Genomic DNA, 16,339 nt, shown 5'->3' on the forward strand with positions numbered 1-16,339 from the left:
TCCATTAGCCGCTGGAACGTCTGTGCGGCATTCTTTAGACCGAACGGCATTCGGAGGAATTCGAAAAGTCCGAACGGGGTGATGAGTGCTGTTTTGGGGATGTCGTCCGGAAGTACCGGGATTTGATGGTATCCCCAGATGAGGTCTACCTTGGAATAGATCCTTGTGCCGTGTAGGTTTGCTGCGAAGTCTTGAATGTGTGGCACAGGGTAGAGGTCTGGCGTCGTAGCCTCGTTCAGTCTGCGGTAGTCACCGCATTGTTTCCAGCCCCCCATTGCCTTGGGCACCATGTGCAGGGAGGAGGCCCATGGGCTGTCGGACCGTCGTATGATCCCCAATTCCTCCATCTTCTTGAACTCCTCCTTCACCAGTCGGAGCTTGTCCGGGGGAAGCCTTCGAGCACGGGCGTGGAGAGGTGGTCCCTGGGTCGGGATGTGGTGCTGTACTCGGTGTCTGGGTATGGCTGCCGTGAACTGCGGTGTCAGTACTGATGGGAAATCCGCCAGGACCCTGGTGAATTCGTCGTCAGACAGCGTGATGGAGTCCAGGTGTGGGGCTGGCAACTTTGCTTCACCCAGGGAGAACATTTGAAAAGTCTTGGCGTGGACTAATCGCTTCCCTTGCAGGTCGACCAGCAGGCTGTGGGCTCGTACAAAATCCGCTCCCAGGAGTGGTTGGGCCACGGCGGCCAGTGTGAAGACCCACGTGAACCGGCTGGAGCTGAACTGTAGCCGCACCGTGCGGGTGCCGTAGGTCCGTATTGTGCTGCCAATTGCGGCCCTCAGGGTGGGTCCTGGTTCTCTGCTGCGGGCGTCGTAACTCGTTGGAGGTAAGACGCTGATCTCCGCTCCAGTGTCGACCAAAAAATGGCGTCCCGACTGCTTGTCCCAGACGTACAGGAGGCTGTCCTAATGGGCAGCTGCCGTAGCGATCAGCGGTGGTTGGGCCTTGGCGTTTCCCAGGAATTTGCAGGGTGGTCTACAGCGGCAGGCCTCTGTGTCCCACCGCTGGTGGTAGAAGCATCATTGTTCATTGTGCTCTGCTGCCGGGCCTGGTCTGGTCTGTCGTTGGGCACGCGGCTTGGTGATCTGTGCGACAGACGCCCCTCTCTCTTTCCCGGCATTCCACAGCACATCTGCCTGGGCCGCCACTTCTCGGGGGTCGCTGAAATCTGCGACGGACAGCAGCAGGCATATGTCCTCGGGCAGTTGCTCCAGGAACGCCTGCTCAAACATGAGGCAGGGCTTGTGTCCTTCAGCCAGGGCCAGCATTTCGTTCATTAATGCCAACGGTGGCCTGTCTCCCAAGCCATCCAGGTGCATTAAGCGACGTGCTGGTTCGCACCGTGAGAGTCCGAAAGTCCTTATGAGCAGGGCTTTGAATGCTGTGTATTTGCCGTCCTCCGGGGGTGACTGTATAAACTCCTCAACTTGTGCAGCTGCCTCCTGGTCGAGGGAGCTCAGCACGTAGTAGTAGCGAGTGGATTCCGAAGTTATCTGCCGAATGTGGAATTGTGCTTCTGCTTGTTCGAACCACAGACAGGGTCGCAGAGCCCAGAAGCTTGGCAGTTGTAACGAAACTGCGTGAATGGATGCGGCGTCGGTCATCTCTGGCCCAAATATCGTTTGGGCTGTCGGGGTCACCAATTGTAGCGGTATGCTACACACAGCGCTAGAATAACCACACGGAGTCGGGGAGCTGGAGTTGCGATAAAAGAGATTTATTCAAACTTCGCAGCCTGCTTTAAAGCCTTCCCGTTCCCGCCCTCCCTGGGCGGAACTGCTGTGGGGAATGCATAATCGCAGACCCTTTCCACGCACGGGATTTTCCCTCTGCTGGTGAAGATGGCCTGCGCCCTTTTTGGGGCTGGCCTCTCTGACAGCGCGCACTGTATAGTGAGCTGGCTCGTGTATGTTGGAAAGTGGGTTGCCACAAGACCATAAGATATAGGAGCAGAATTAAGCCATTTGGCCCATCGAGTTTGCTCCATCATTTCATTCTGGCTGATCCATTTCCCTCTCAGCCCCAGTCTTATGCCTTCTCCCTGTATCCCTTCATGCCCTGACTAATCAAGAATCTATCAAACCCTGCCTTAAAATATACATGAAGACTTGGCCTCCACAGCCGCCTGTGGAAAACGAATTCCACCGATTCACCACCCTCTGGCTAAACCTCCTCATCTTTGTTCTAAATGGATGTCCCTCTATACTGAGGTTGTGTCCTCTGGTCTTAGATTTCCCCACCTTTGGAAAATTTGTCTCCAGATCTACTCAATATTCAATACGATTCAATGAGGTCCCCCCTCATTCTTCTGAATTCCAGTGAGTACAGAGCCAGAGACTTAGATAAGGGGCCCAAAACTGCTCACAATGCTCCAAATGAGGCCTCAGCAATGCCTTACAAAGCCTTAACACTACACACTTGCTTTTATACTCTAGTCCTCTCGAAATGAATGCTAACATTGCATTTGCCTTCCACTGACTCAATCTGCAAATTAACCTTTAGAGAATCCTGCACAAGGACTCCCCAATCCCTTTGCACTTCAGATTCTTAAATTTTCTCTCCATTTAGAAAATAGTCCATGCTTTTATTTTTTTACAAAAGTGCATGGCATACACTTCCTGACACCATATTCCACTTGCCACTTCTTTGCCCATTCTCTTAATCTGTCCCAGTTCTTCTGCAGCCTCCCTGCTTCCTCAGCACTACCTAGCTCTCCACCTATCTGCAGAGGCATAAGTAATGATCTTTCAAGAATCACTAGGTTCAGGAATAGGTTTGGAAGACTGGAAAATTGTATATGTCACTCCACTCTTCAAGAAGTCAGAGAGACAGAAGAAAGGAAACTATAGGCCATTTAGCCTGACCTCAGTGGTTGGGAAGATGTTGGACTCGATCATTAAGGATGTGATCTTAGAGTACCTGGAGGCACATGATAGGCCACGGCTAACACAGTTTCCTCAAGGGAAAATCTTACCTGAAAGATTTGTTGGAACTATTTGAAGAAGTAACAAGCAGGATAGACAAAGGAGAATCGGTTGATGTTGTGTACTTGGGTTTTCAGAAGGCCTTTGACAAGGTGCCACACATGAGGCTGCTTAACAAGCTACGAGCCCATGGTGTTACAGGAAAGATTCTAGCATCAATAAAGCAGTGGCTGATTGGCAGGAGGTGAAGAGTGAGAATAAAGGAAACCTTTTCTGTCTAGCTGCCGGTGACTAATGGTGTTGCACAAGAGTCTGTGTTGGGATTGATCCTTTTAACATCACTGTCAATGATTTGGATGATGGAATTGATGGCTTTGTTGCAAAGTTCGGAACTGATATGAAGATTGGTGGAGAGGAAGACAGTTTTGAGGAGGTGGGGAGGCTACAGAAGGATTTGGACAGATTAGGAGAATGTGCAAAGAAATGGCAGGTGGAATATAGTGTTGGGAAGTGTATTGTCATGCACTTTGGTAGAAGAAATGAAAGGGTTGACTATTTTGGAAATGGAGAGAAAATGCAACAAATTGAAGTGAGCAGGGACTTGCAAGTCCTTGTGCAGGATTTCCTAAAAGTTAATTTGCAGGTTGAGTCTGTGGTGAGGAAGGCAGATGCAATGTTAGCGTTCATTTCAAGAAGACTAGAATGTAACAGCAAGGTAATGTTGAAATGTATTGTGAGAAGTTTTGGGTCCCTTATCTTAGAAAAGATGTGCTGAAACTGGAGAGGATTCAAAGGAGGTGCATAAAAATTATTCCAGGATTGAATGGCTTGTCGTATGAAGAGCGTTTGATTACTCTGGGCCTGTATTCACTGGAATTCAGAAGCATGGGAGATGGGATGACCTAATTGAAACTTATCGAATGGTGAAAGGCCTTGTTAGAGTAGATGTGGAGGTGTTTCCGATGGTGGAAGAGTCTAAGACCAGAGGACACAGCTTCAGAATGGAGGGGCATCCTTTTACAACAGAGATGAGGAAGAATTCCTTCAGTCAGAGAGTGGTGAATCTATGGAATTCTTTGCGACAGGCAGCTGTGGAGGACAATTCTTTATGTATATTTAAGTCAGAGGTTGAAAGATTCTTGATTGGTCAGGACATGAAGGGATACAGGGAGAAGGCAGGAGATTGAGGCTGAAAGGAAAATTGGATCCGCCATGATGAAATGGCAGAGCAGACTCGATGGGCCAAATGGCCAAGTTCTGCTCCTATATCTTATGGTCTTTTGGTCTATCTTTCTACTGTCTGCCTTGGCCACAAGCCATAATTCCTTCATCCATATCACTGCATATAATGTGAAAAGAAGTGGTCCCAAACCAGGCCCCTGTTGAATACTACCAGTCACCAACCTTTTGAAAATCCATGTACTCAACAACCACAAATTCTCCTTTGTCTCTCCTGTTTGTTATTTCTTGAAAGAATTCCAACAGATTTGTCAGGTAAGATTTTTCCTTAAGGAAACCATGCTGACCTTGGCCTAGTCTATCACTTGCCTCCAAGTACCCCAAAACAACATCGTTATCAATCAACTCCAACAGCTTCATAACCACTGAGGTCAGACTAACTGGCCTGTAATATTCTTTCTGATGCTCTCTCCCTTCTTGAATAGTGGAGTGAGGCTCCCTTTTATACTTAATATCGCTGAAGAAACTTTTGGTTTCTTCTTTAATATTATTGGCTAGCTTACCTTCTTATTCCATCTTTTCCTCCTTTATGACTTTTTAGTTGCCTTCTGTTGATTTTTAAATGCTTCCCAATCCTCTAATTTCCCACTATTTCTCACTCTATTTATGCCCTCTCTTTGGCTTTTATGTTGGTTTTGACTTCTCTTATCAGCCATGTTTGCATCATCCTACCTTTAGAATACTTCTTCTTTGGGATGTATCTATCCTGCACTTTCCAAGTTGCTCCCAGAAACACCAACCATTGCTATTCCACCATCATCCCTGCTAATGTTCAATTTTGGTCAGCTGCTCTTTCATGCCTCTGTAATTCACAAATAATGATACATCTGACTTTAGGTTCTCCTTCTTAAATTGCAGGATAAATTCTAGCATATTATGATCACTGCCTCCAAAAGCTTCTTTTACCTTAAGCTCTATACTCAATTCCATTTCATTGCACTACACCAAATCCAGAATAGCTGATCCCCTTGTGGGCTACAGCATGAACTGCTCTAAAAAACATTTTACAGATTTCCCCTCTTGGATTCCAGCACCAACCTGATTTTCCCAATCTACCGGCATATTGAAATTCCCAATGACTACTGTATCATTGCCCTTTTAGCATGCATTTTCTATCTGCAGATGTATTTTGAAAACCACATCTTTGCTACTGTTTGGAGTATAATATAACATTTGTCTGATTCTAATAACACTATAGATCTATAATGAATAATATATGACTTTACAACTAAATTCTTCCATCAAACTGCCTTCTATGCAAGGGCTGTCTTAAATCTAGATATGTCACTGAGACCACATCTGCTACTGAAACAGGACTGATGAAGGGTGTTGGCCCAAAGCATCAACTGATCATTTCCCTCCACAGATGCTGCCTGATCTGCTGAGTTCCTCCATCATTTTAAGTGTGTTGCTACATACTGTATATACATGGATCACCAGCATATGTGAAATGCAGTAAACTCATACCAGATCCAAACGTGTTACCAGACATCCCACCCCACAAAATTCATTTCAGGGAGGTAGCACCCCCGCCCCCCGCAACCCCATATCCACCCCCCACCGTCGACCTCCAAGGGTGTATGTAATACTTTGTTTAGTGATTTTGTCTAATCTGTAAACCAAGTTGGGTATATGCAGCAAATGTGACATTAAAGTATGTACTTATATTATCATGTTTATTCTATTACAACTTTAAGCAAGTCTACAGGGAGCTTGGCCTTATTACGTAGGACATCAATAGCGTAGCTCCTTGGCGGCCAACCAGCTAGCTTAATTCAGGGGTCCCCAACCTTTTTTGCACCGTGCACTGGTTTAATATTGACAATATTCTTGCGGACCGGCCGATCCGGGGAGAGGGGGTGTTAAACGCGACTGGAATATAGGTGATAAGTCAACTATAAGTCACCTTTTAGTGGCTAATACACTCAACTTCGTTTCTAAAGGGGTTTATCTAACGAATTTAATATATAACACGCAGCGCATATTTTCCTCGCACGAATGTAGTAATAAGTCAATTATAACAGTGGTCCCAAACCTCCAGGCCGCAAAGAATGCAGCAGTACAGCGGTGGCTGGAACACACCCAACACATCTTTAAGAAAAAAGCCGAAATAAACAAGCTAATTGATTACGTGCCAGGCGGCACCTAATTAATTAGCTTGTTTATTTCAGCTTTTTTCTTAAAGATGTGCTGGGTGCGTTCCGGCCACCGCTGCATTCTTCGTGGCCCGGAGGCTGGGGACCACTGAATTATAAGTCACATAAGTCAATAGCATCATAACATTTTAAGTAACGTTTGGATATTAAACACACAGTGCATATTTTCCTTGTATGAACATATAAAATCATTGCAACACACCAATATTGCTGAATCAGTGGGAGCCCTGGGCTTGTTTTCCTGCAACAACACAGTCCTTTCGAGGGGTGATGAGAGACAGTGATACTCAAAGGGGGTTCCTTATGTCCAGTCTATTCCGCAATTTAGTTTTCGTTGCATTCATTGCAGAAAACTCTGCTTCGCAATGATATGATGTTGGAAATGGAAGCAACGTTTTCAGTGCTTTCATGGCTATCTCAGGATATTTAGCTTTGACTTTGATCCAGAATGCCGGCAGAGATGTTATGTCAAACATACTTTTCAGCCTGCCGTCATTTGCAAGCTCGAGGAGTTGATCTTCTTCCCGCGCTGACATGGATGATTCACCGGGGACATTCACAAATGGGTCACGGACCCATTCCTTTGCACGTCTTGGGTCACTGATGACCTTGTGTGTGTTAAAATTCAACAATGCATGACAGGGAATGAGGAAAGGTGCAGCTGACTCATATCGTTTCATATCGCCAAATCATGTTGTTACCTCGCAGCCCAGTGTTTGGGGACCACTCTTAGCACGAAGAGAGACCAATCAGGATGCTCGCTCTCCCTCTCCCTCTCCTGCTCAAAACAACCTAATTCCGGGATATTGTATATAATTTCCGGGCGTCAGGGAGCCACTATCGATATGCGGGAGAACCCCCCAGAACTTCCGGGAGAGGTGGGATGTCTGTGTTACACAAGTGGTCAAAGTCTAGGGGGGCAACAGTAGGATGTATATAGAGTGGCTGAGATTTGTGACAAGGCAAGATTTTAACTTAAAGGTAACCTGTCCCTAAGGAGTTTCCACTGATGACCTAAAAGCAAGTTGCGTAAAAACACCTGCTTCTGCATTAATAGTGTACACAATCTGTGGGCCATACGTGTTTGCACAACATCACCTCAGCTGCATCCACTTGCAAATTACTCATGTTTAGATGCTCCCTTTCACTGATGCATTAGATATACTCTGGACCTGCAAAGTAAATTACAGAGGTTATTGAGTTTATGACAAATATTGGATCAGTTCCACAAAGTATTTTCCAATTAAGGTGTATTTTCCATCACCCATAATCCTTGTACAGCACAATACAATTTCTAGGCCAAGTCGATTCTATAATAACTTCTATTTTAATTTCCAGACATGTTACTGTATTGCACTAATGACCAATAATTGGTATTGGCTTATATTAATTCAAGTCAAGTCAAGTCACTTTTATTGTCATTTCAACCATAACTGCTGGTACAGTGCATAGTAAAAACGAAATAACGTTCCTCCAGGACCATGGTGCTACATGAAACAACACAAAACTGCACTAGACTACGTGAAACAACACAAAACTACACTAGACTTCAGACCTACACAGAACTACGTAAAGTCCACAAAACAGTGCAAGACAGTACAATAATTAATAAACAAGACAATAGGCACAGTAAAGGACAAATTACAATATAATAAATAATGTAAATTTAAACAATGTAAACAATATTTTAGCAGAAATTGAGAAAGAAATGAGCAAAAATTGCCAAGGGAGTGGAGTGGTGTTCAGTTGTGTCTGTGTGTAGGTTGGTATCAGTCTAGACTCTGGGAATTGAGGAGTCTAATGGCTTGGGGGAAGAAACTGTTGCACAGTCTGGTCGTGAGAGCCCGAATGCTTCGGTACCTTTTGTCAGATGGCAGGAGGGAGAAGAATTTGCATGAGGGGTGCGTGGGGTCCTTCACAATGCTGTTAGCTTTGCTGATGCAGCATGTGGTGTAAATGTCTGTAATGGCGGGAGGAGAGACCCCGATGATCTCTTCAGCTGACCTCTCTATCCGCTGCAGGGTTTTGCGATCTGAGACGGGGCAATTTCCAAACCAGGCAATAATGCAGCTGCTCAGGATACTCTCTGGAAGACGGACTTTTCCCAGCCTTCACAGAAAGTAGAGACACTGCTGGGCTTTCTTTGCTATGGAGCTGGTTTTGAGGGACCAGGTGAGATTTTCCACCAGGTGAACACCAAGAAATTTGGTGATGTTAATGATCTCTACAGAGCAGCCATTGATGTTCAGCGGAGAGTGGTCGCTCCGTGCTCTCCTGAAGTTAACAACCATCTCTTTTGTTTTGTTCATATTCAGATACAGGTTGTTGGCTCTGCACCAGTACATTAGCAACTGCACCTCTTCTCTGTATGCTGACTCATCGTTCTTGCAGATGAGACCCACCACGGTTGTGTCATCGGCAAACTTGATGTAATTCGGACTGTATTTCTGCACAGTTATGAGTCAGCAGAGTGAACAGCAGTGGACCGAGCACACAGCCCTGGGGTCCCCCGTGCTCAGTGTGATGGTGTTGGAGATGCTGCTTCCGATCCGGACTGACTGAGGTCCCCCAGTCAGGAAGTCTAGGATCCAGTTACAGAGGGAGGTGTTCAGGCCCAGTAGGCTCAGCTTTCCAATCAGGCGCTGAGGAATGATTGTGTTGAATACTGAACTGAAGCCTATGAACAGCATTTGAATGTACGTGTCTTTTTTGCCCAGATGGGTGAAGGCCATTTGGAGGGTGGTGGCAATGGTGTCGTCTGTTGAGCGGTTGGAACAATATGCGAACTGCAGGAGGTCCAGTGAGGGGGGCAACAGGGTCTTGATCTGCCTCATGACGAGCCTCTCAAAACACTTCATGATGATGGATGTCAGTGCAATGGGACAGTAGTCGTTGAGCTAGGACACTGAAGACTTCTTCGGCATGGGGACAATGGTGGTGGCCTTGAAGCACATTGGAACAACAGCGCTGCTCAGGGAGATGTTGACAATGTCAGTGAGAACATCTGCCAGCTGGACTGCACATCCTCTGAGCACTTTGCCAGGAATACTGTCTGGTCCAGCAGCCTTCCATGGGTTGATCGTGAATAAAGCAAAAATATTAATTTCACTGTGCAATACAACACATACATTTGTAGTTACTCGAAAGGTTACAGTGCTATAACGACAAGGTAACTCCTTCAGCACAGGAAATAGGTTCTGCGGCAATCTGTCAAGGTCTAACAGCTCAGGCCATCTGCTAGACTCTGGTGGAAGCAAAATAAACTGTTTTTTTATGAATTGCAAATTCAAGTCATGATCTATGATAATTCATGTGCAAAATGCTGTAAAAGCTCAATTTACAGAGGATTATTTATCCAATGTAGTGCAAAAAATAAATGTAGTGCTAAATGTAACTATTGGAATACAATGCTTATCTGATCTAGTAACACTATAGATCAATAGTGAATAATGTATAACTGTAGAACCAGATTCTTCCTTCAAGCAGCGTACTGTCCAAGAGTGCCTTAAATCCAGATACACCACTGAGACCACACCTGGTACTGATACAGGATTCCTTTCAATAGCAACAAGGCATCAGTTATGCTCTATTTCACTGGTTTAATTTGCACCATATTAACTCGGAAAATTTGCCAGGTTATTGAGTTTGATTTGTATACACAATTGCTGCAAAGCCTGTTAAAAAGTTCCAATTAACACAAACTCTGAAATGTAATTTAAATCAGAAATGGTTATGCCGCTTTATAAAATGTTTTAGCTGTTAATTTCTCACAAAAACATGCATTTTGAAGTAATATGCCATAAACGTAATGAGATTAAATTTATAAAATTCTGGAATTATTAATTTTTTATTTTATTTAGGGAGACAGCGTGGAGCAGTCCCTCTGGCCCCCTGAGCAACCCGACCAATTTAATTCCCAGCCTTAATCACAAAGAATAACCAATAAACCTACTAACTGATACGTCTTTGGATTTCTCTTAGTCATAGAAAGGTACAGTACCCTTTGGCCCATCTAGTCTATGCCGTACCATTTAAATTTACTCCTATTGACCTGCACTGCTACCATAGCCCCCGTACCCCTGCCATCCATGTTTCTATCCAAACTTCTCATAGAGTCTGTGGGAGGAAACTGGAGCATCCGGAGGAGGGTACCAACACACACACACACACACACGGAAAGAATGTAGAAATTTCCTTACAGTGGATGCAGGAATTGAACGCTGAACTCTGACGCCCCATACAAGCTGGAAGTACAAATAAAGTGCAACATGGTATGAAATAAAAAATGAGCAAACATTTGAGATAGATGCAGTGGAATTAATATGGAACTCCATCACACTGAGCACTGGATTCCCACAAGGCTGTGTGCTTAGCCCATTGCTGTTTACATTGCTAACACATGACTGTGCAGCCAGATTCAAGGAGAACCTGATCATTAAATTTGCTGATGATACCACAGTGGTGGGGCTCATCAGCAAAAATGATGAAACTATGTACAGGGAGGAGGTCAAACACCTAGAGAGCTGGTGCAGAGATAACAACTTGATGCTTAATGTCACCAAAACCAAGGAGATGATCGTCAATTTCAGACGGTCTCAGCCTGAGCACACACCCCTCAGCATCAGCGGCTCCACAGTGGAGAGAGTGGAAAACATCAAGTTCCTCGGGGTGCAGATCTCAGACAATCTCACCTGGTCCAGGAATACCACTGGGATTGTGAGACGGGCCCAGCAGAGATTGCACTTTCTGAGGAAGCTTAAACAAGCATCACTCCCCACTAACATCTTAACTACATTCTACAGAGGCGTGGTTGAGAGTGTGCTGACCTTTTGCATCACAACCTGGTACTCCAGCTGCAGTGCTGTCAACAAAAAAGCCTTGCAGAGGGTGGTTCGGGGAGCAGAGAAGATTATTGGGGTCTCCCTACCTTCTGTCCAATACCTCTTTCAGAGTCGATGCCTCCAGAAGACACAGTACACCATTAAAGACCCCTCACACCCTCTCCATGAACTGTTTGTTCTTCTGCCATCAGGCAAATGTTACAGGAGCTTCAAAACTAAAACCACAAGGCTACTAAACAGCTTCCTCCCACAGGCAGTCAGACTGCTAAATAGCTGCTCCACCTGACTCTGCTTTGGACACTTTTAACTTGCACTGGACAGTTATAACTGATTTTAACTGACATGCGGCTGTTCTGTTTTACTATTTATTGTTATGTTTATTATTTAGTGTTGCGTTTGTTATGTTATGATTGCACTCCCCTGAGAAACGTTGTCTCATTCTGCCCTGCAGAGCTGATGTATGGTTAGAATGACAATAAAGTTTCTTGAATCTTTGAACCTTTGAATCTTTGAACACACTTTTGCACTGGGAATACTGATCTGATCAAACGTAATTGATTTCATAATACTTTTATATGATTTTTAACTTTTATTAATTTTATTCTTAGATACACTTTCCTTAATTTGGAGCGTCACAGTAGTGTAGTGGTTAGTGCAGGTGATCTGTGTTCAATTTCTCCTACTGCCTGTAAGGAGTTGGTACGTTCTCCCCGTGACTGCTTAAGTTTCCTCCAGGTGCTCCAGTTTCCTCCCACAATCCAAAGACATACCAGTTAGAGTTCTAAGCAACATAGTCTTTCCATGAGACAATGTCTGTCTTTCTCAAAACACCTGCCCCCCCCCCCAGTAGTACAAAATTTTAGCACACGCGTTTACAATGTCATGCAAAGGTCCTACACACTAGAACATTGAAAATAACAAGATGTAATGAGACAAAATTATTTTAAAATTTTGTTTTCATGTTGCAGCGGTGAACATACCATTATTCTTATAAGATCAAGATGAATGATATTGGAATAAAATCTGATGTAAAACTTATCAGACGAATGAAAGGGAAGAACACTTGAAAGGCTGTGCATTAACAGTATCTGTTATCACTATTTATATGGTCTCTGAGGAGTGAAAGTTCCTTAAGGTTCTTATGGCCAGGTGTGTTAGTGGAGATAAGTTCCCGCAACCTATTAACTGTTCCCATGGCACGCATCTCAAATTGCTTCTGAAAAGCAAGTCCAGCTCCTGGTTTTCACATGTGGTTTAGCTACTAAGCTCCATGGAACTTGTTACAAAAATCACCCCTTGTAATAATGATCAGTGAGGTACAGAAAAGCTGTATTTACCGACAAGTCTTTGCTTGGTTTTGTCACTCAGTGTCCAAGTCAAGTCCAAGTCCAGGCTCTAAGTCCAAGTCAAGTCCACGTCCAGGCTCAAAGTCCAAGTCAAGTCCAAGTCCAGGCTCTGAGTCCAAGTCAACATTCAAGTCCACGTAAGAATCCTAACCCACTCTCCGTGCCTGTACCCTGCATTTGGGTCCGCTCCAGCCGTTGATTGCAACAGAAGCTTCTTGTGTCCACATTCAGTTGTTGATTAGATTATCGAAGAGCAAGAATCAGTTTAGAGTCTACAAAAAGGGGCTTGTCTGGGGTGCTACCCCTGTCCTTGATTAGACTGTAGTTTCTTCTGGCCAACAAATTGTTTCTACTGACCAGAGAAGGGGCAAAGGTGGGTTACTGCTGCCTTAAAACCAGTCACTTCTCATCAGCCATAGTTGGCAGCTGATCTCGGAAAAGGAAAACTCTGATCTCAATCCCCCATTGCCTTGTGTCTATACCCACCCATGGGGAAGGACTCGTGAGTAAACCCCAAGGGAAATATCCAGAGCTGAAGTCCCTAAAGCAGTCTTACATTGAGTTCAACACTGACTGGAGCTCCTGTGATGCCACTGGTGCCAAACTGTATCGGACTGTCATTCCCTAGGATTCATCAGCTGTATAGAGAGGGAGTCTGCTGCATAGCGACAGCTTGCTCTCCATATTGTACTGCCCTGGTTTGTGTATTGGCTCACATATCACATAGACAGCCAGGACACAACAACCATCTTTTGACCTTAACTAAAGGTAAGCCTCAATATGGGGTCAAATGCTCAGTGAAGATAAATGTACTGCGAGTTGAAATATGTTAAGTCTTTTAAATCAAGGGATCGGATCATTGCACAGACATGTAGGGAACAAACTATGTGTAGAAGGGACAGTAAGTATATTTTGTCTACTGTAAAAGCATATCTGTAAGCAGAAGAATTGAAAGTAATGCTATCAAAAATGCAAATGCAAGGTCAAACATGAACATGATTGTCCTTCGGAGAATGATTTAACTTAAGTTCACTGGAGGGTGCATTTCCTTCATGAAGTTGAAAGACGTCCATTGCATTAGGCTAATTGATATAATTCCTGGATATTGGTAAGTAGATTAAGTAGTCGGAAATAAATTGGAAAATGTGTAGTTCAAGTGGTCGATGGTTGGATTGAGCTGTTCTCCCATCATGAAGGTCAAGAGGGTCCAAATTTAACTAGGCATCAGTGAAAATCATGGTGCAAGCAAATATGCAGTATATAAGGGAATTCCTGGAAGCGTGGTTTTCCAAGAACAATTCTAGAAACAGACCTGTAGACCTTGATCCTATTTATGAGCTAATGTGGGCAAAATTCCAGACTAAAATGCACAAGGTTCTCCACACATTAGGACTAACCAATGAGGACTAACCAATCAGGAGGGACAGACAATGAGGATATAGATACTACTGAACCAAACACGTCCAGGCATCATTCCAAAAGAAGATGGCAGAGTTTGTCATGGAAACAACAGTTATCATCGATACCTGTACCTGGCTGGAAGCCCAAGTAGAATTCATTCATCATATATGCCAGGAAAGCATTAGATCCTTTTTCAATCAGCTGATTGATATAAGTATATAAAGGCCAAGCATTTAGAGGACACACCATAATTAACAACGCATTGATGTCATTGCCTCGTAGGATGAGAGAACTTTTACAAGTAAATTGCCAGGATCAGAGAACTCAACCCAACCAGAAAAAGTAGTATTCTCCATTCCTTGGTCATAAGAGCAGTTGAAAATATTAGTCAGATATTAGACTTTGTTTTATTGACCTGACGATGACCATAATTAACTAGCTGCCAGGACAAAGCTATCTGACAGCACTTCAAATTATATTCACTTATTGGGAATCTGCTTAATTAAATAATTAGGAAAGCTATCAAGAAAGCTTCTATCCTTGCACCGGGAGCTACCCAAAGAGGTAGGGAAGAAAATCTGACAGGAAACTCGATATTAAGGTGACATGGCTATTTAAATGTAAGTACCTTTTTATGGAAGGAATTATCCTTTTGGCATTAATAATATTTAAAATACACTTAGTATTTATCAATTTTTGCCATTTCCAACAAGATGGAAGAAACGATCAGCAAAATGAACACGTTATTTTTTTCAAACATCCCCAAATCCAAACATTAAGAACTACAAGACAAAAATATATGAACTCTCCACTGTAAATCAATTAAACTACTGGTTAACCTAAAGCAATTAATCAATCCACTGCCTTAATATTATGGTTCTAGAAACATAGAAACATAGAAAATAGGTGCAGGAGTAGGCCATTCAGCCCTTCAAGCCTGCACCGCCATTCAGTATGATCATGGCTGATCATCCAACTCAGAAACCTATGCCTGTCTTCTCTCCATACCTCCTGATCCCTTTAGCCACAAGGGCCATATCTAACTCCCTCTTAAATATAGCCAATGAACTGGCCTCAACTGTTTCCTGTGGCAGAGAATTCCACAGATTCACCACTCTCTGTGTGAAGAAGTTTTTCCTAATCTCGGTCCTAAAAGGCTTCCCCTTTATCCTCAAACTGTGACCCCTCGTTCTGGACTTCCCCAATATCAGGAACAATCTTCCTGCATCTAGCCTGTCCGATCCCTTTAGAATTTTATACGTTTCAATCAGATCCCCCCTCAATCTTCTAAATTCCAACGAGTACAAGCCCAGTTCATCCAGTCTTTCTTCATATGAAAGTCCTGCCATCCCAGGAATCAATCTGGTGAACCTTCTCTGTACTCCCTCTATGGCAAGGATGTCTTTCCTCAGATTAGGGGACCAAAACTGCACACAATACTCCAGGTGTGGTCTCACCAAGGCCTTGTACAACCGCAGTAGTACCTCCCTGCTCCTGTACTCAAATCCTCTCACTATAAATGCCAGCATACCACTCGCCTTTTTCACCGCCTGCTGTACCTGCATGCCCACTTTCAATGACTGGTGTATAATGACACCCAGGTCTCGTTGCACCTCCCCTTTTCCTAATCAGCCACCATTCAGATAATAATCTGTTTTCCTATTTTTGCCACCAAAGTGGATAACTTCACATTTACCCACATTAAATTGCATCTGCCACGAATTTGCCCACTCACCCAACCTATCCAAGTCACCCTGCATCCTCTTAGCATCCTCCTCACAGCTAACACTGCCACCCAGCTTCGTGTCATCCGCAAACTTGGAGATGCTGCATTTAATTCCCTCATCTAAGTCATTAATATATATTGTAAACAACTGGGGTCCCAGCACTGAGCCTTGCGGTACCCCACTAGTCACCGCCTGCCATTCTGAAAAGGTCCCGTTTATTCCCACTCTTTGCTTCCTGTCTGCTAACCAACTCTCCACCCACACCAATACCTTACCCCCAATACCGTGTGCTTTAAGTTTGCACATTAATCTCCTGTGTGGGACCTTGTCAAAAGCCTTCTGAAAATCCAAATATACCACATCCACTGGTTCTCCCCTATCCACTCTACTAGTTACATCCTCAAAAAATTCTATGAGATTCGTCAGACATGATTTTCCTTTCACAAATCCATGCTGACTTTGTCCGATCATTTCACCGCTTTCCAAATGTGCTGTTATCACATCCTTGATAACTGACTCCAGCAGTTTCCCCACCACCGACGTTAGGCTAACCGGTCTATAATTCCCCGGTTTCTCTCTCCCTCCTTTTTTAAAAAGTGGAGTTACATTAGCCACCCTCCAATCCTCAGGAACTAGTCCAGAATCTAACGAGTTTTGAAAAATTATCACTAATGCATCCACTATTTCTTGGGCTACTTCCTT

Source organism: Mobula birostris, chromosome 2 (genome assembly GCF_030028105.1).
Source record: "Mobula birostris isolate sMobBir1 chromosome 2, sMobBir1.hap1, whole genome shotgun sequence".
In the NCBI taxonomy this organism is placed as follows: Eukaryota; Metazoa; Chordata; class Chondrichthyes; order Myliobatiformes; family Myliobatidae; genus Mobula; species Mobula birostris.